This window comes from Solanum lycopersicum, chromosome 12 (assembly GCF_036512215.1).
Source record: "Solanum lycopersicum chromosome 12, SLM_r2.1".
NCBI classification, from domain to species: Eukaryota; Viridiplantae; Streptophyta; class Magnoliopsida; order Solanales; family Solanaceae; genus Solanum; species Solanum lycopersicum.
In genome coordinates this window covers 40,554,061-40,575,329 of record NC_090811.1, presented here as the reverse complement: position 1 = coordinate 40,575,329, position 21,269 = coordinate 40,554,061, and the positions used below count along the sequence as shown (strand labels likewise).

General features: G+C 32.3%; 1 pseudogene; it reads left to right on the top strand.

Moving 5' to 3' along the window:
* Positions 1 to 2,231: 2,231 nt before the first annotated feature.
* LOC138340360 (heterogeneous nuclear ribonucleoprotein 1-like) lies at positions 2,232 to 14,826 on the top strand (annotated as a pseudogene).
* The last annotated feature ends 6,443 nt before the right edge of the window (positions 14,827 to 21,269 follow it).

The window sequence follows — 21,269 nt, the reverse complement described above, 5'->3', positions numbered from 1 at the left end:
CAGGAACCAAGACTTACCCCACTTTCCCTAAGTGTAGTAAGAACCATCCAGGAGAGTGTATCGCATAAAAGGAAGTATGTTTTGGGTGCGGTTAGTGTGGTCACGGGTTGAGGGATTGTTCTTCTAAACAGGGTAAAGGAGGTGGTAATGGTAGAGCTCAGTCTACAACTTCAACAGCACTAGCAACCGACTCAACAAGGTTACTCATGTGGTACAGGTGGCAATCAGTGCCAGAATAGGTTGTATGCTCCTCAGGCTCGCCAGAATCAGAAAGGTTCTCCTGATGTAGTCACTTGTATGTTACGAGTCTTTGACTTTTATGTTTATGCATTATTAGATACAGGGACTACTTTTTCTTTGTAACTCCTTACATAGCAATCTAATCCAGTGTTAGTCCGAAAACTCTCTCAGAGCCTTTCTGAGTCTCTACTCCAGTTGGTGATCCATTTATAGCTAGACGGGTATACAGAAATTGCCCTATCACAGTCTCTCAGAAAGTCACCTCAACAGATCATGTAGAGTTAGAAATGGTAGACTTTGATGTCATTCTAGGCATGGATTGGTCACATTTATGTTATGCCTTAGTATATTATAGAACTGGTATTGTTCATTTTCAGTTTCCAAACAAACTAATCTTAGAATTGAAGGGTAGTATCTTGGCGCCTATGGGATGATTTTTTTCTTAACTTAAGGCTAGAAAGATGATCTTGAAGGGTTATCTCTATCATCTAGTTCGGTTAAGGATTCTAGCTCTGAAACCCCTACGCTTAAGTCAGTTCCAGTAGTTAGTGAGTTTCCAGAAGTGTTTTCAAAATATGTTTTTGAAGTACCTCCCAAAAGGGAAATCGGTACTGGAATTAATCTCTTTACAAATTCCCAACCTATTTCTATTCCTTCTTACATAATGGATCCATATGATCTTAAGGAATTGAAAGATCAGTTGAAAGACCTTCTAGATAAGGGCTTCATCAGACCTAGTAATTTGACATTAGGTAAACCAGTATTGTTCGTAAAGAAGAAAGATGGTTCTTTTAGAATATGCATTGACTATAGACAGTTGAACAAGGTCATAATTAAGATTAAGTATCCCATACCCAGTATTGGTGACTTGTTTGACCAACATCAGGGTTCTAGCCATTCTCAAAGATAGACCACAGATCGGGTCACTAGTAAAAAATAGTGTTTAGTGATACACGGTGTCACTAGTCTGTTGCTATTTTTCTCGTTGCTAACAAAAATCAATCACTGATTCTTGCTAAGTGGGTTTAGAAATTAAATTTGTTATTTAGCTACAAAAATTTTCTATCACTACATCATGTTTTTTTAGTGGTGGGTTATGATCAGCTTAGAGTCAGAGGTAGTACCTTTCGACGACAATCTTCAGGAGTTAGTATGGTCATTATGAATTTGTAGTTATGTCATTTGGAATAACTAATGCTCATCCAAATTTCATGGATTTGATGAATCGAGTGTTCAAATAGTACTTGAACTTGTTCGTAATCGTCTTTATTAATGATATTCTCATTTACTTTACCAATGAGGAAGAACATGCGTGTCATTTGAGAGTTGTTTTGCAGACCCTCAAATATCGCCAATTATTCGCTAAGTTTAGCAAATATGAGTTCTAATTGCAATCCAGTTCTTTCCTTCGTCACATTGTATCTAGCAAGGGGATCCAAATAGATTGACATAATGATAAAAGTAGTGAAACAATGGCTCAGACCTACCTCTACTACATATATCAGAAGTTTCTTAGGCCTAGAGGGTTATAATAGAAGGTTCGTGGAAGGAATTCATTCATAGCCTCACCATTGACTAGGTTAACTCATAAGATAGTTGAGTTTCAATGGTCAGATGATTGTGATAAAAGCTTTGCAGAATTGAAAACTAGATTGACTATAGCTCCTGTATTGACTCTACCAAAGGGTTAAGATGGTTTTTTGATCTATTGCGATGCATCAAGAGTTGGCCTAGGTTGTGTGTTGATGCACTGAGATAAGGTTATAGCTTATGCTTCTAGACAACCTATGGTACATTAGAAGAACTATCCAAATCATGACCTCGAGCTTGCAATAGTGGTTTTTGCACTCGAGATTTGGAGACACTACTTATACGATGTTCATGTAAATGTGTTCACATTCCATAAGAGCCTTCATTATGTGTTCATCGAGAAAGAGTTGAATCTTCACCAGAGGAGATGGCTTGAGTTCATTAAGGATTATGATATTAGTATGCATTACCATCCTGGTAAGGCAAATAAAAAAGCAGATGCTCTTAGCAGATTATCTATGGGTAGTGTAGCCCATGTTGAGGAAGAAAGGAAGAAACTAGTGAAGGATGTTCACAGGATTGCTCGATTAGGAGTTTACCTTATGAACATATCAGACAGTGGTGTAACAGTTGGGAATGGGGCAGAATTTGATTTGGTAATGGAGCATAAGGAAAATAAATACAATGATTTAATCTTTCTTGAACTTAAGGGTGCATTCCACAATCGTAGAGTGGACGTTTTCTCCCAAGGGAGAGATGGACTACTTCTCTACAAGAGTAGATTGTGTGTTACTGATGCGGGTGAGTTGAGACAGCATATTCTTGCATAAACCCATAACTCCAGATATTATATTCATCTAGGTGCAACTAAGATGTACTGCAATATGTGGGAAATCTACTCGTGGAATGGCATAAAGAGGGATATAGAAGATTATGTGAGTAAGTGACTTAATTGCCAGCAAGTCAAGCTAGAATATCATAAACCAAGGGGTATAACTCAAGTGATTGACATTCCTACTTGGAAGTGGGAAGTTATCAATATGGATATAATCACAGGGTTACCTCAAACTTGCGAGCAACATGACTCCATTTTGGTTATAGTTGATAGGATGACTAAGTCTTCTAGCTTTTTGGCAATCAAGACTACAAATACAGCGGAGGACTATGTCAAGATTTACATTAATGAAATTGTTAGGTTGCATTGGGTCCCTTTATCTAACATATCTGATAGAGGTACTCAGTTTTTCTCATCTCTAGAAGTCATTTCAGAAGGTTCTTAGTACTCAAGTTAACCTTAGCACAACATTTCATCCGTAAACAAATAGACAGGAAGAGCGTACCATTCAGATCCTAGAGGATATGTTGAGAGCTTGTGTGATGGATTTCAAGGGCATTTGGGATGATCACCTTTATCTCATTGAATTCACCTACAACAATAGCTACTATTCCAGCATTAAAATGACACCTTCTGAGATACTGTATGGGCATAGATGTAGTTCTCCTACTGGTTAGTTTGAAGAAGTTGAAGCAGTTTTGATAGCACCAGATTAAGTCCTTTATGTAATGGATAAAGTGTAACTCATTATATATAGACTTACCACAACTCAAAGATGTCAAAAATCTTATGTAGATGTAAGGAGAAGGGAACTAGAATTCCAAGTTAATGATTGGGTTTTCTTAGTGTTACCTATGAAGGGGGTGATGAAATTTAGCAAGAAAGGGAAGCTCACCCCTAGATATGTAGGCATTTACAAGATCTTAAAAAGGGTTGGCAAGGTGGCATATGAGTTAGATTTGCCAGCAGAACTAGCAGCAGTGCATCTAATCTGCGACATCTTTCTCTTTAAGAAGTGTGTGGGTCATCAAGCCTCTGTAGTTCCATTAGAGAGTGTGGTTGTGAAAGATAGTCTTTCTTATGAGGATGTACTAGTTCAGATTCTTGACCGTCAGTTTAGAAGATTGAGAAACGAAGAAGTCGCTTCAGTCAAGGTTTTGTGAAGGATTCAATTCGTATAGAGAGCTACTTGGGAAGCAGAAACAGCCATGAAAGCCAAGTATCCTGACCTCTTTCCTTCCGATTCCACTCCATCTTGAGCTAATAGTTCCTCTTCAGTTTTTCAGTCATTCATGCGTGAGTTCAGTCTTAGAATCATGTTCGCTCAATTTGTTCTTGCATTTTTAGTGTAGTTGCATGTTCTTGGAACTCAATTCAGTCAGAAACTCAGTTCTAAGTGTTTAGTAGTAAGGATTGCAACTCTCTTCCTCTATTTTAGCTAGTTTAGTCATCATTCCTAGACAAATGGTCTCAAGGGGGTGATAATGTAACACCGCTTATCAAAAACAGACCAAAAAATGTAGATTTTCAGAAGTTGCAGGTGCCAGCAACAGAGCCAACAATGGACTGTCAGTCAACTCCGTCAATGGGCTAGCTGAATTTGAGTTCTAACTCACAAACGATAATCAACCAGTGCAAATTTTCAATCGACTTACGTTCCATTAGTCAATTTCGTTGATTGATCAACTTACTTCCAATTCTCAATCGCGAACGACGATGGACCAGCACGGACCTCAGTCGACTTACGGTCCGTCACTGACTCTGACAACTTTTAAGTATGTGGGTCTTTTGGTTTTTTCCTTGTTCGTTTGTCCCCTAAGATATATCATTTAGACCTTAAATCATGAGTTTTTAGTCAGCTTAAGCCTAGAAACATAACTAAAACTTACCTAAGTAAAAATAATTAATCAAAACTTAGAAAATTTGAAGCGAAAGAGGAGAAAAGGGTCAAGAACCCTAGTTCAAGAACGCAACAAGGTTCCATCAGTTTTAGGCCCAAAATCTAAAGATTTCTCTGGGGAATTCATCACCAGGTATGTGGGATTTCACTAGTGGGTTCCTTTCACCCATTGGGTCCCTAAATATCAATCAGGTTCTTGATTTCCTTATCATGATTAGACCTAGGGTTTCTAGAACTTTAGTAGACTATCATGAATTTGTTAGTCATATGTTCCAAATCAGATTACCATGTTATTACTCAGATTATTGCATGAATTTCAGAATCGTGGCTATGTATTTCTTTAGTTCTTAAATTACACATGCTGGTTAGATATACATGTGTCAGTTAGTAATGGACCATTATCATATTAATTATTGCATTCTTAGTTTGCATGTTTAGTTTTGAGCTATCCAGTATTTACAGAAATTCAATCATAATATTGTAATCAATTAATTAATTGGGAGTAGCATAATACCGAGTTCAACTAGGGTTCAGCGTACCCAAATAGTCCCAGAACGACTAGCCAATAATTTGTAAGTCCCCTTTGTGGGCATCAATTTAGTGATCACGACAGCATGCCTTTATACCTCTGGCAGGGTATATTGGGTCCTCTCGATGAGGCGTATACATCAAACTCCACATTTAGCTCATGTGGTTTTATTATCGATTATTAGTAGCTGCCAAAGATTACCGAGACTCTATTGCATTGACCATATTTATAGTTCAGTCAGTATTCAGTCTCAAAATGTTATAAATTTTGTCATTGCATCCAGTTAGCTCTGAATTCAGTATATCATGTTTAGAATATTATACTTGCTTTTGTGCTTGTTTAGTTATGTTTTATTTCAGCTTTACACTATCCTACATGCTCAGTAACTTTCAAGTACTGATGCATATGTGCGCTACACATTCTCGTGATGTAGGTTCAAGTTCTCAGCATCCATATCACGCTTAGATCGATTCTCGATGTCCAGTTAAAAAGAATCAGCGATGAGTCATCATTCACCGAGGATAATAGTCATGAGTCTATTTTTAACATTTTTAGTCATTTAGTTTAAGTATTTGCTAGATTTAGTAGGGGATTATCCCAACATTTCTAGTCATTTAGAGGCTTTTTCAGACATAGTTTCATCTTAGTATTGAGTTAATAACTTCTTTGTTTAAACTCATCAGTTTTCAAATATCTCAGTTATAGTATATAGGTATTTCCCATCTTTTCATTTTAATTATGGTTTAGCTTCCGCATCAGTTTATTATCTTTAGTATTCTCATGATCATACCAGCAGGGTTAGCTTGGGATAACTTGTGGTCCTAGGTCCCAGGTCCGTGTCTCGGAGGTAGCTTGGGGCGTGACAATTAGAGATCATAATAGAATCATTTAAATAAATAATCAAGAGAACCTATAACAATTTATGAAAAACCTAACTCAATTGGGGAATTTTATCTTAGGAAATGGAGGAATTTAGGAACTCGACGAATATGAGGAATCCATGGATGAAAATAATAATACATTGAAGCCAATTTCTAATCTTCGATAAAGGAATTCAGACTTGATCTTGGTCCTAGCTATCGACGCATTATATTCACGTCCACGACAAGAGACTATGGTCCAACGATGGGTCTTCCTACATGAGCTTCATTTGTGGTCAGAACCCTATTTTTGGGCTATTATACCAAGGCCCCCCAACCACAAACCATGGTCTAGCAAGTGGTCCGTTGGTAAAGTCCATAGTGTAAGTATATGAAGAAGTTTGAGGATGACCAATCCATGGACCACCCTATGGTTTGTAGCCCCAACCAAAGGCATGGTTGGCTTCTTGAATGGCCCCTGCAATTTCCTAAAATATGCGTTATTATACTTTTTTTCAAATCTGGGGTGTTACAAATAGCTTCTCAACAAAATATGGAACTCCTCATACAAAAAACAAGGGACCAAATTATCACACAATTTTTTTGATGAATTTTACAAGTAGCTCTACAACTATCTTCCTAAAAATATTATAAGTAGATTACTAGTAACTTCCTAAAGTAGCTTACAAAAGTAACCTATAATAACTTTCTAGGAAACTTAATTACAGAGTACCCTGCAAGTAGCTTACAAAAGCAGCTTGATTGCAGAATAACTTATAATTGGCATTATAAGCAACTTACTAAAACAACTTAATGACATAGTAGTCTGCAGAGCTTCATAAAATAAATTAATTATAAAGTAACATAGGATTACCATTATAAGCAAATTAATTATAGAGTAGTCTGTAAGTATCTTCCTAAAATAAATTTATCACGGAGTAACCTACGATGAGCATTACAGAAAACTTTCTAAAGCAACTTAATTATATAGTAGTCTACGAGTAGCTTCCAAAATTAGCTTAATTATAGATAAACATACGATGAGCATTATAAGCAACTTTCTTAAGCAGCTAAATCATTAAGTAGTTTGTGAGTAGCTTTATGAAGCATCATAATCATAGAGTTGCCTGCACATAGTTTCCTATAGTAGCTTAATTACAGAGTAACCTACGAAGAACATTATAAGCAACTTTCTGAATCAGCTTAATCATATAGTAGTCTGTGAGTAGCTTCTTAACGCATTTTAATTACACAGTAACCTGCAATTATCTTTCTAAAGTAGATTAATTACATAGTCCTTCCATGATCATCATAAGCAACTTAATAAAGAAGCTTAACCGCACAGTAGTTTGCTAATAGATTCTTGAAACAACTTAATTGCAGAGTAGCCAACAAGTATCTTTCTGAAGTAGCGTAATTCAAGAGTAATCTGCGAGTAACTTTATGGGCAACTTACCAAAGTAACTTAATTACAGAGTAACCTCCTAAAGTAGTTTAATTATAGAGTAACCTACAATTATAATTAGAAGTGACTTTTTTAAGAGACCCACAAGTAGTTTCTCAAATTACTTTAATTACAGAGTAACCTCCAATTGGCATTATAAGCTAAGCATCTTATACTATAAATTAGCCTGTAAGTAGATTAATTACATAGTAACCTTCCATTAGCATTATCCGCATCTTTCTAATGCAATTCAATTAGAGTAGCCTATAAGTAGATTCCTAAATTATCTTAATTAAGAGTAACCTACAATTGACATTATAAGCAACTTAATTACAGAGTAGCTTGCAATTAACATTATAAGAAACTTTCTAATTTAATTTTATGAAAAAGTAACATGCAAACTACTTATTAACATTGTAATCCACTTTCTAAAGTAGATTAATTACAGAGTATTGTGCAAGTATGTTTATGAACAACTTATTTTACCGTAGCTTTACATACAACTTAATTACAAAGTATCCTGCAACTAGCTCGATAAACTACTTAGTTGCAAAATATCCTAGTATACTAGCTCTCTAATCGACCAAATTTCTAAAATAATTTATCAAACAAGTTATAAATATCTCTAAAAATAACTTTATTATTTCGTAAATAAAAAATTAAACCAATATACAAGGTACATCAATTATATACTAGACTCTATATATACAGATTATATCTTTTTGAAAGATGAACACAAAATTGGACTAATTATTATTGTGATAGACCAAATATAAGTTGAGAAGCAAAGCCCATGTACATATTAAACAGCTGATTCAAAACTTAACCAAAAAAATAAAGAGTAGAGTATCAATACTCTGTTTTTGTATCTATATAAAGCATTGGAAAAGGTGGGGGGTTTTTTGCTCTCTAGTTTGTGCTTCGGGATACTCATATTGCTAACTCTAATTCTCACTGATTTGTCATGGATTCAAGAAGGAATGATTTCCGCGATGAGGCTAGCCCAGGGTATCCTTTTCTTACCTGTTTTATGAACTTTTGTTCTTGAATTTATTGTAATTGTATGTCTGATATTTTTTACTTTTGGGGGATTTTTTTTTTTATTGTTGTTGTTTTTAAAAGTTGGGATGTAGGTATATGTTTTTCCCTGTCATTTGAGGGTTTTTTTTTTCAATTTGGGATTTAAGGTGTGCTTTTTTACGACAATTAAAGCATTTTTTTTTGCTATTCTTAGAACTTGTGATTTAAGGATGGGGTGGGCGTGGGGTGGGGGGTCCAGTAATTGAAGTATTTTTTTATTGATTTTAGATGTTGGGATTTAGGTCTATGTATTTTTCCATCCATTGAAGCATCTTTTTTTTCATTTTTAGAAGTTGGGATTAGGGTTATCTGTTCTTACATAAATAAAAATATTTTTTTCTTCTATATTTAGAAGTTTGGTCTTGGGGGAAGGTTGTTTCTGCAGCAATTGAAGCATTTTTTTCTGTTTTTAGAAGTTTGGATTTAGTTCTATGTGTTTTTTCAACCATTGAAGCATTTTATTTTGTTTATGTTTGTAGAAGTTGGGATTCCGGGTAAGTTCCATCCATTGACTCACTTTTTTGTTGTTGTTTCAAAATGTTGGGAATAGGGGTATGTGTATTTCCAATAATTGAAGCATTTTTTTTTGTTGTTTTTAGAATTTGAAATTTAGGTCTATGTACTTCTCCAGCCACTTAAACATTTTTTTTGTTATTGTTTTTAGATGTTGGGATATAGGGTATGTGTTTTTCTAATAATTGAAGCATTTTTTTTGTTGTTTTTGGAAGTAGGGATTTAGAGGTGTTTCTTTTTCGAATATTTTTTTCAGAAAGATTTTATTTTTCTTACAAACCTTCATATAACTAGAACTAACAAAATATAGCTTCTACAAACTATCTTTTCCCAAAGGGTTTGTAATTGAGAGGATTTATGAGCATATCTTTGATGTTTATTGAATTATAAGTAATTTTACACTTTTGAAGCATTTGTTTTTGTAGTTTTTACAAGTTGAGATTTCGGGATGTTTCTTTTTTCAATATATTTTGTTCTAAAGATATTACTTTGAATCACAAATTACGTCGCAATCATTTGTAAAATAACTAGAAACTAACCAACTATATCTTCTACAAACTATTTACCCAGTAAGTTTGTAACCGAAAAGATTTGTGAGTGTTTTGAGAATAGAAGAAGATTTTTTTAAATGAAAAAGAAGCTCCTAAGCACTTCTTCAATTTCAACATATTTTATAAAAAAATATGATTTTCGTAAAAAAAAGTCACCTTTTCTGCAAATATATATGCACAAATTGTATAGTCTATGGCTTTTTTTTACTCGCAATATTTGTTTTTGAGCATATTTTCACTTCATCGAATTTAGTGTAGTTGTTGGTTTTGTCCAACATTTGATTTTCAAAGCTTTTTTGGGGATTCTCTTTCTGCAAAGTGTTGTTTTTAGAAGTTAGACTTGGGGAAGATATTCTATTTTTCTAATATATATTTTTGAAATAGATTATGTTTTTTCTCACTCAAATCTTCATAAAATAACTAGAACTATACAAATTTTTTCACCTTCTACAAACAGAAGATGAGTTTTTAGAAGAAAGAAAATGGAAACACTTATAATTTCAATGCTTTGCTTCAAAAGTACGAAGAAAGCACTATTTTTCTAGAGCAAGTTCACCTTTTTGCAAAAATATTTGCCCAGTTTGTGTTCTCTAGGTGTTTTCTTGTTCTTCTCTTGAAAAAGTTATTTTCTTTGTGATTGTGATTGTGATTGTGATTGTGATTGCGATTGCGATTGTGATGTGTATTAATTTTGGGTTTTTGTTCTCTCTATGAAATAGAAAAATCTTCATCGCGGGTCTTGAGAAAGAGACAACTTTAGATTACTTTTTAAACTCTACTACATGTTTGTATATTGTTAATTTGTCATATGGATGAGGTTTGTGTTTTTTTATTTATTAGTCCTTGCTGGTTGGACATTCTAAAGATCCTAATTGTTCTTCGAATTTTGGTTTGTAGAGCAATTTGTGAAGTACTTTGAGAAGTATGGTGAGATAAGAGACTCGGTGATTATAAAGGACAGACGTACTAGTATACCTAGAGGTTTTGGGTTCATTACTTATGTTGATTCCTCTGTCTTTGACATTGTTATTGCTGAAACTCATAACATCAATGACAAAGAAGTGAGTGGTTAGCTTCACTTTCAATGTATATATTAATTATATATTTGACTATTATCAAAGGGTTGGAGAAAGGAACAGCTATAAATTTTATGTATGTTTGTCATGGGAAAATTTTCTTTTTGTCGTTGTTTCTAACGAACCATCAATTTATATTAACTAATAATTTTATTTTGAGATAATGAGTTTGGTTGGTATTGTATATTTGTAACTTTTTTCACAATACTCCTGGTATTGTGAGATTCCTAGCAGAACCCATATTGTGGGTAATGTATATTGTTAACTAAAGGTCATAGTATACATGGTGTTGTGAGGTTCTAGTGAAACCATATTATCCAAGTCCAAGCATCCTTTTTTAGTAAAAAAAATGTTGTAAAGTGGCATGAATTTTGGCTTTAAGACTTACTAGATTACATTTGCTCATGTTGAGATCAAGAATACCATTCCTAAAGGGTCCGCTGAATCAAAGGATTTCAGGAAAAAAAACGGATTTTTGTTGGCGGCATTCCTACTCCTATGGATGACGGTGAAGCATCACATGTTTTTTTCAAGAAATGTTACAAATACCATGTGTTTTATACTATAGTTTTTTTTCCATATTTTATCAGATTCTCATGTATTTAATTGTTATTCTTTTCTTCGTGGTTAGATTAATTCAAGGGTTTCTTCTCCGAGTATGGGAAGGTGGGCGATTGCAATATTATACGGGACCATGTGTATAAGTGGTCTCGAGGCTTTATATTCATTGAGTTTGATGAGGAACAAGTAGTTGATAATTTATTGTGCAGAGGAACTATGATTGATATGTTGGGTAACCAGGTGAGTTTTATCTAATGGTTGTCCAAGTTGTCTTTGAAATAGTGAATGGTCATGATTTTGCTTTGTTTTTATGCTAAAATTTTCAGTATTATTTGGTCAACTTTTTGAACAATGTATCTCACGTGTCGTGGTTAAAAATATGTAGGATTAGTTTAGTATGCTTCTTTCCAAGCTCAGTTGTGTTAATAGCACATGTATTCTTCTAGGTTAACATGCTTATTTATTGTAGGTTGAGTTCAAGAAGTTAGAACCAAAAAAACCATCATTCCCAACATCTGGTCATTCATATGGTAATGAATCTAGGGGGCGTACATATAATGATAGTTATGATGGAGGCTTTGGAAATTCCTATAACAATTTTGGCAGTGGTTGGGGTTTTGGCCGTGCTTCTTATAGGTCTTTTGGAGGTACAAGTGGTAGGTTTGGTGACTATGGATATGGTGGTGTTACTTTTTTGTTATATACAGAGATTTTGGTAGCTATTGAGGAGATCCGTCACTGGGTTATCCTACTCGCTATGGCTCTAACCGCAGTGGCTATGATACTAGAGGTGCTAGCGGATATGGTGGTGGTGGACTAATGGGCGCATATGGCCGTGGAGGTGGTTATGGGGGTAATGTTGGGGATGGCTCTGGTGCAAGTTATGAATCTGGGCCTAACATTTGTTATGGTGGACCAGAAGGTCTATATGGAAGTAGGACAGGCTATGGCGGCAGTAGCCGCTACCACCCTATGGCAGGTAGATTTTCCTAAGCATTTTCTAGGTGTTGCATTCAGGTGTTATTTTGCTCAGAGTTGAATAGATATGGGAGCGCTAGCAAGGAGTCAACATCTAGAAGATTGGGAGAACTGTAGTCTTTTTCCGCTTTTACCATTATGGTCCAAGAGTTAGATATTCTATTTTTGTAAACTATGAATTAACTAGAATCCAACTTTGGAGTTCTTTAATGTATCTTTGTAACATTGGTTTCCTAGATGTCTAATACTCAGACACATATAACTTATCAGGTGACTTCTTCATAAGGTATATTCTTGAGCTTTTTCACTTTCTTTAAATTATGGTGTGTCCTTGTTAAAGATCTATGGGGCTTGCTAGGATACAAATCCTGTGTGTTTTGGCTTCCTAGAGCTGCCTAAATCTTAACCAATTATAGAGGCTGTTTGGATTTGGCTTATTTTGAGTGCTTTTAAGCCAAAATATTTTTAAATTACTTGCAGAGTGTTTGAATAGATTTATGGAAGTGCTTATAAGCACTTTATTTAAGCTAGAATGCTAAAAACAACCCATAAGTCATAAGTTAGAAATTAAATTTCGGCATATGGTTGTTGGCTCATAAGCTCGAAGCTAAAAGTTTATCCAAACAGGTTGAGTAGTTTGATGTCTCAGTTTTGGTGATTCCTCATAGCTATAATTGATATGTATCTTTAATTATGCATACCATCTGCCCATTTGACTATTGAAGGTAGTGTGTGGTAAGCAGCATCTTGTGGCCAATGTTAAATGATGTTGGTAAACAAAGTACTTTTGAAGTCGAACTTTCTACCTTTAGGAAGATCTAACTCACATACTCAAGAAAAAGTAGTCTATGGAAAGACGGAATGAAATTATCTAGATAGTAATTGTATATTGGACCAAACCATCTCAACCTCGATTTTTGCATCTTGTCGTCAATAGAAGTCACCTCTAACTTGTCTCATATATCCTCATTATTAAGTCTTATATTTCTCCTAGTTTACTCGTACATCTAGCAGAACATTCTCATCTCTGCCTCATTCAGACAACATGGCTGGTTTTTGAAGATATGTATGCGAGTATATAACATGTAATTGTATGTATACTTGGCTTATAAGTTGTATTATGTATTAAAGTTGAATCTTTTTTTTTGCTTTGATGGCTATGGTTTTGTTTTAGTTTTTTGAAATAGATGGTTGTTTTTTTGTATTATATTTTTGATGTTGTTAGATGACTTCATTGAGTAATCAGGGGGATTGCATATGCGTGCTTGTGATCTTTATGGAGCAAACACAAAAAAGAAAGTATATGAACTACATTGCATGTGCACGTACTTTCTTGTTCACGTTTACTCACTGCAAAGCATAATGTTTATTTCTTTGAATATATATATAAAAAGAGAACCCTAGGTCCGCCTACGTGGCGCCATCACAAGCAATGATTCTGTTTAAATTTATTTTATTTTTAAAACTAGTCTTTCTCTTTCATGAAAAGTTGTAAAAATTTTCGTGAAAAATTGTGACATTTATGAAAAGTTGTGACTTTATGAAGAGTTGTGACTTTTATGAAATGTTTTGACGTTTCCAAAGGGTTATAACTTTTCCAAAGAGTTGTGACCTTTCCAATAAGACACAATAGTCATATTTGTACACTACCCTTTTGTGTCTATAAAAAGAGAACTACATTGTGCATTCATTGGTCTCAATTTTTTCATTCTGTTTCATTCTATTGTTGCATATCCTGATATGTTTTTTACAATCATTAGTTTATTATTATATTATTAATTGTTATTTCTGAATACACGCTTTAAACTTTGTTTATTATGTTTATGAAAAGTTATTGTTATTAATATTTGATAGTAAAGATCAAATAACAAATGAGAATTTAATATTCAAGCAAGTTTTCTCTGCTGAAATTGTTGAAGACACATTAAAAAATTCTTTACAAATCTCAAATTTCTTTATCAACAATGTTATTCCTTCACAAACAAGGATGTGATTTTGTGTTCTTTAGAAAATCCTCTCAGAGTTATTAACTTTGCAAGCCCATGTTTTTTTGTTTTTATTTTGTCGTCTATTATTACTAAATTTTATCAGTGGATATTATGAGTACTTTAAGGATTGAAAGTTGATAGAAATATTATTCAATTTTTTTAGGTATAGGAACTTTTCTGGTTAGAAAAGTATGTTAGCAATGTACAGTGGTCAAATTGGATCATTTTCGTCTCGGGACCTTTTACTTTTTTTAATCATGTGGGAGTTAGAATTAATTCCTGTTTATCTACTTCTAGCCATGGTTTACTTTTGGGCATGCTTCGTTTGCTTTGCTCTTCTTCTTCGGACACATTTGGCATGGTGCTAGAACCTTGTTCAGAGATGTTTTTTCTTGTATTGACCCATCTTTAGATGCTCAAGTCGAATTTGGAGCATTCCAAAAACTTGGAGATCCAACTACAAAAAGACAGGCAGCCTGAAGATCCATTGATATGGTCTTTAACCCATTAGGAGTACCTTCACTAATGAATGTCGGACAGATATTTGAATGTTCACTAGGGTTAGCAGGGAGTCTGCTAGACAGACATTATCGAATAGCACCTTTTCATGAGAGATCATTGGATATCTCATAGTTAACTCCATTTGATGTGTTTTTCTTGCTCTTTTGTTGTCTCCTTACAATTGTATTGATTATTTTTTGTTTGGTGTGTATATAATCTCACTATGACGAAGATCTCATCCTATTAATGTTTTTCGCTTTATCATTCAACTATTCTAAATATTTTTGACGTAAGTTATGACTATTTTTGTCAAGCTTAATTTGAAGAAGACGAAACAAAATCTACTCTAAATAAAAGTACTATATTATGCTACAAAAGATATGTCTATTAACATAGATTTGTTGACCTTCATGTCCCAAGTTATTGTTGGGCATTTGAATTATCTATGTTTAGCCTCATTTTTAATTTTTTAATGTTCGAGAATGTTTCTTTATGAATCTAGAATCCAATATTTTAATCTATGTATACTTTCATAATGTAACAATCATACATAACTATTCTAGAAAAGGTTGTAAAGTTGCATTGATGAAGCACTCGGAAAGGCGTTCCACAGCTTAATGAAGAATGAATTTCTATAAGGGTCAATAATATTATTATGTTGTACTTCCAAACATATTTTTATCCTTCTATAAATTTTTGTTATAATAACTAAGTAATAATAATTAAAAGAGGTGAAGATTTGACCTCAAAGAAATCGATTGTCTTTAAAAAATATTATCTATGTTGTTGCGTTGTACATTTTTTTAACGAGTTTAACTCATTTTATAACTAATATTTATTATAAAAAACATTCACATAAATTCTTTTACACAACGAATTATGATAACCATAAAATTATCGGATTCTATATTTTCATGTATAAATAAAAAGAAGCTGATGTTTAATCCCTACATAAAAACATGACTCAGTTTAACAAGACAATTATATCATCAAGTATATAATATGTTAAATTATGTAAAAGATTGAAATAATTAGATATCAAGATATTTTTAATCATTAATTATGTATTTACAATTTTTGAGATATATGATAAAGTCAAATCATTTAATTTTCTCTAGAAATGTTCCAAAAACATATAATAATTTACTCTTTTTTTCTTATAACAGTCGATTGTTGATAAAATTGTTTAAAAGGCTAGAAAGATTTCTTATAGAAAGCAAATGTTTGAAGGATAGGACATATAAAGTGGTATTCAAGATGTTGAATGTAAGTTTTAATTTATTTTTCTTAATATTTTGAATCCTTTCAATATTTTAACACGGTTATCTAATCTATGTTTCACAACTATGGCAGGAATAGGAGAGGGAATGTGTACACCACCTTACCCTTCTCCTCACAAGGTAGAGATTATTTTTTATAATCTCTTTGTTCAAGTAAATTTTATCAAATATCAAACATGTAAAAAAATATACTCAAATTTTATAATTAAGGGGTCATAGTACGTTTTGATGCTTTGTTATTAGTGAACTTAATGTTGATTCTACTACATTTAATTTTAAATAAATTAAATTGTATTCCTAACAAGAAAACTTGACTACACGCATCCGTGTCAAAGAATAAGGTGAGTTGAATTTATATGGGGATAAAATATGTTGAATCAATGAATGAGTCATTATTAACACTGTCTATAAATTATGGTTGAAATTCACAAATAGTCATTTTAAAGTTGTGTAATTGATAAAATAGTGACTTTTGTGATTGAACATTCATACCGTGAAATTTATTTCTACAAAAAGTTTGTTTTCTTATAATTTGTTAGCTACATATTTAACCTTGTTTTTTTTATAAAAAAAAAAGTATAATCAACCCACCATTTCCTAACACAGTCTATGGTTAATGTTGGAGAGTTGTGATTATATATTGATTTTCACCCTCAATTCGTGGTGTGTGTTTCAATGTTAAAAATCATTAAAGTTGGAATCATCATATTTAGATCTTGAATCGGTCTCTATTCGTTTGGAAGGAAACTATCGTGTACATCCTCCTTTCTTTTTCCACCCATTTTCATCTACAACTTCAGCGAATTAGATCATAAAGAACCTAATAGCATCATCTGTCACTTGTCACACAAATATTCATATTAATATACATTTTATTTTCCAATTGCAAAAGTACTATTTCACCTGCAATTTTAGGATCAAAATATTACTAAATTGATTTGATATGATTACAAATGTAATTTTTTTATATTCAACAAGGTGATTATTTGTGCATCTAAGTGCGGAGGTTAAGTTAGCTTTATTTCACTCTCAAATCTCAAATTATAGTTTTCACCTAGCTAGACTTAGAGAATATGTACATATATACACTAGAAAGACATGGGCATGGTTTTGGTTAGATGTGAATTTGAGATTTTAATTATGTATGTTTTACATATGACTATGCATTCTAGTATTGTTGTGACATGTATGCGTACTTTAAGCCCTAATACTTAAATATGGTCGAATAAGATTTCAAAAGTGTGTAACAACATACACACCTTATGTTTGCGCGCTCATTGTTACACAATAAATTAGATGCATGCATCAAGACGTTTTGTCAACGAACAATTATCACTCGAGAAAGAGGATTTTATATGATGCAATAAAAAACGATGTCGACTACGTAGTCCAGTCGAAATCAATGCATGACTTGCATCCGTGGGCAAAATTTACAAGTATGGTCGATGACATAGATTGTCGAATTCCAACTAAAAGTGCAACTCCAGGATTTATAATGGAGTTTCACGTGTGAAATTTGAAATTTTAACATTAATTTTCAATTATTATTTAAAAAATCATCACCGAAAAGTGATCAATGAACGCTATTTTTCCTGCATCAATTTGGTTGTGATTGTTAGGTACTGAGCAAAAAGGGATGTACCAACAACTAACCATATTCCAACTCATATAACCAATAAACATAGTCATTATCATGAAATCTCAAAGTTTCACTCATACGTGGAATCTAAAACTATATGAAATTAAATACTTTTAAAAAAAAGTGACCAGTAATCGTTATTTCTATCCTGTCCACCCGGGGTTTTTGGGTAATGAGAAGATAGAAAAGAAGGGACAACCTATTTCAACAAACTTATATCGAGTGACGCAAAAAATATTCTAAATCTATGTCTATCGAATTAGATATGACTACATGATAACTTATACCGAATAACTTAGCCTACAAAACTTATGGCGGACAAGAAAAAAAATTGACCATTAGGGACATCAGGTGGCTAGGGATTATCAACATTAATTCTATTGAGTTTTTTCTGGTATGATTTTTAATCAATTAATGCATATTATTAGTTATATGTGCTCTTTTTTTTTCTTCACTTGAATATTTACTAATTTTTTTATATTTAGATTTTAAATAGGCATGCTATTTATTATTGAACATCCAAAGGGAAGTGTTATGTAGGGGAAGATCCACCCTTACCAAAGGGTGTCAAGTGACACTCCTTTGCTGGAAAGTTACTGTGTGTGTGTGTGTGTGTGTGTATATATATATATATATATATATATATATATATATATATATATATATATATAAAAGTAGTGGTGGATCCAAAATTTTTGCTCAGGATTCAACGTATAAATAGGAAGTTCATCTGGTAATGCAAGTGCGCGGTGCCCGTAGTATTAGCCCTTCGGCATGCTCTTGGTACAAGAACGATAGATATTTCATTGGTTCATAAAAGTAAAGAATAAACTAATCAAAGATATTGAGGACAAAGGTACTTTGATAAGAACTTTAGTTGATCGACTGTATTACATAAATTAATTCCTAAAACATGTGAAAATTTAATGATGAAAAAAGGAGCGAGACATGGAAGAAAGACATTTAATATAGCATGCTAAATTTAACTTACTTTGTTATACCGTGTTAAAGATTTCTTTCTACTTTTATCATGTTCAATCGAGCATTCTTAAAATTTCTTCTGCGTTTTATACTTTTACATTGTTATGTTTTACTTTATTTTTCAATTTTTTCAAAAATTTTAAATTTGTATTCATTCAATAACTTATTACTATGAAAAGAGTTAAGATTTTCTAAAACTGTGTAAGAATAGACTTAATAATATTATATTGCATTTTCAGAAGATAAATATAGAGAATCAACAAATCTTTTAGTTTTAATAGTTTAATTATTACTAGGTTAGTCAAAAATTTGTAAATAAACAAATAATGAATAAATTAAATATGTTTAATTTCCATCTCTCTAAAATAGAACTAAAAATATAGAAAATATTTCATGAATTCTATTAAATTAATAATATTAATAGGATATCAACGTTATTCAAGTTTCTTCATTCAATTACATCTAATTTATCATTTTTTTTAAAAAATATTAAATATAATTCATCATTTTTTAAAAGAGTTATTCAAGTTAGTATATGAAAAAAAATTATGTTGAATCAAAATGATTAATAGAGATAAAAAGAATAAAAAATAAAATAAAAGGAATGTGTAATAAATTTTAACAAAAACAAATTAAAAAGAAGAAAAGGAATAAAAGGAAAAAATAATGAAAAAGAGAGGAAAATGTTGCTAATTGGATTTGGACCCATGAAATTGGGGCAATTATTGAACAACCTATCCGCGAAGCCTAGCCTATCAATTATATTCAAAAGGTTCATTTTAATGTATATATACACATAAAATCATAATTTGACGTTATATAAATAGTATAATTTTTTGATGAGGAATTTTGGGTGAACCCCTTAGGATCCATCTAGATCCACCCCTGTATATAAGTATAGACACCCCTTGATCCAAGTTAAAGGTTTAGTCAAGTAGTTAAGGTGTTGTGAAAATTTCTTGAGGTGATGTGTTCTTATCCTACTAGACTCATAATTATTATTTTTTTACGACAACCATTGAAACTCCTCAATGACAATAACTTATAAGTAGCTTCCCAAAGTAGTTTATACAACAGTAGCTCTAAACCAACTTTTGGGAGAAGCTTAGTAGCTTATAGAGTAAGTAGTTTTGGAAGTAGCTTCATAGCTTGCAAGCAACTTGCAAAGAATTTCATTTTCCATGAATAAAAATTCAACCATTTCATTTTTTATATCCATTTGAAGTAAAGTAATATATCAGTCTCTCTATATACCTATCTATGATATATATACTTAATAAAAATCTTTATTATCTGTTGGAGTTTAGTCAGATAGTTTCTCAACGAAATTTGAAACTATTCCAATAAGGGAACAAATTTTCCAACAAATTCTTGAAGAATCCTACTAGTAGCTATGCAACTTAATTACAGAGTAATATACACCAACATTATAAGCAACTTAATTACAGAATCCTTTGTCATTAGCTTGATTATAGAGTAACCTATAATTAACATTATAAGTTACTAAAACAATTTAATGACATAGAAACCTGCAAATAGCTTAATAACAAAGTAACTTGGTATTATTTTTATAAGAAACTTATTACAGTAACTTAATTATAGAGTAGTCAACAAGTTGCTTCCTAAAGTAACTACCTACGATGAACATTATAAGAAACTTTCTAAAGCAACTTAATTATAAAGTAGTGTGTGAGTGGCTTCCCTAAGTAGCTTAGTTACAGAGTAACCAACGAGGATCATTAGAAGCAACTTTCTAAAGCATTTTAATTATAGAGTAGTCTATGAGTAGTTTCCTAAAGCGACTTAATTATAGAGTAGCTTCCTAGAGTAGTTTAATTACAGAGTAACCTACGATAAGCATTATAAAAAAAAACATTCTTATGTATCTTAACCATTCAGTACTCTCGAAATAAATTCTTGAAGCAACTTAATTACAATAGCAAACAAGTAGCTTCCTAAAATAGCTTATTATAGAGTAATATGCAAGCAACTTTCTGAAGCAACTTAATTACAGAGTAGCCTTCTAAAGTAGTTTAACTATTGAGTATCCAAATTAGTATTAGGAGAAAATATCTAAAGAAATTCAATCATAGAGAACCCACAAATAGCTTCCCAGAGTAGTTTAATAATAGAGTAACCTGCAATTAGCATTATCAGAACCTTTCTAAAGCATCCTAATTACAGAGTATCTTGGAAGTAGCTTAATTACAGAGTAGTGTGCAATTATGATTATAAACATCTTTCTAAAGCAACTCAATTAGAGTAGCCTACACGTAGATTCCTTAATTATCTTAATCATAGAGTAACCTGTTAGAATTATAAGCAATTTTCTAAAGCAACTTAATTACAGAGTAGCCTGCAATTAGAACTATAAGAAACTTTCTAAAGCATTTTAATTACTGAGTATATTGCAAACAACTTATTAACATTATAAGGCGTTTTCTAAATCAGATTAATTACAGAGTAACTTGCAAGTAGATTTATAAACAACTTACTTTACAAAAGCTTTACAACCAACTTAATTACAAAATATCATGAAACTAGCTCTATAAACAACTTTATTACAGAGTATCTTGCAACTAGCTTTGTAAGTGTCTTAATTACACAGTACATATCCTGCAACTAGTTTTGTAATCGACCATCTTTCTAAAATAACTCATCAAATAACCGTAAATAACTATACAAACAACTTTTATTCTTCCGTGAGTAAAAAACAAATCAATTTACTTTGTTCATCAATAATATATCAGTCTCTCTATATACAAAATATTTTTAAAATTTGA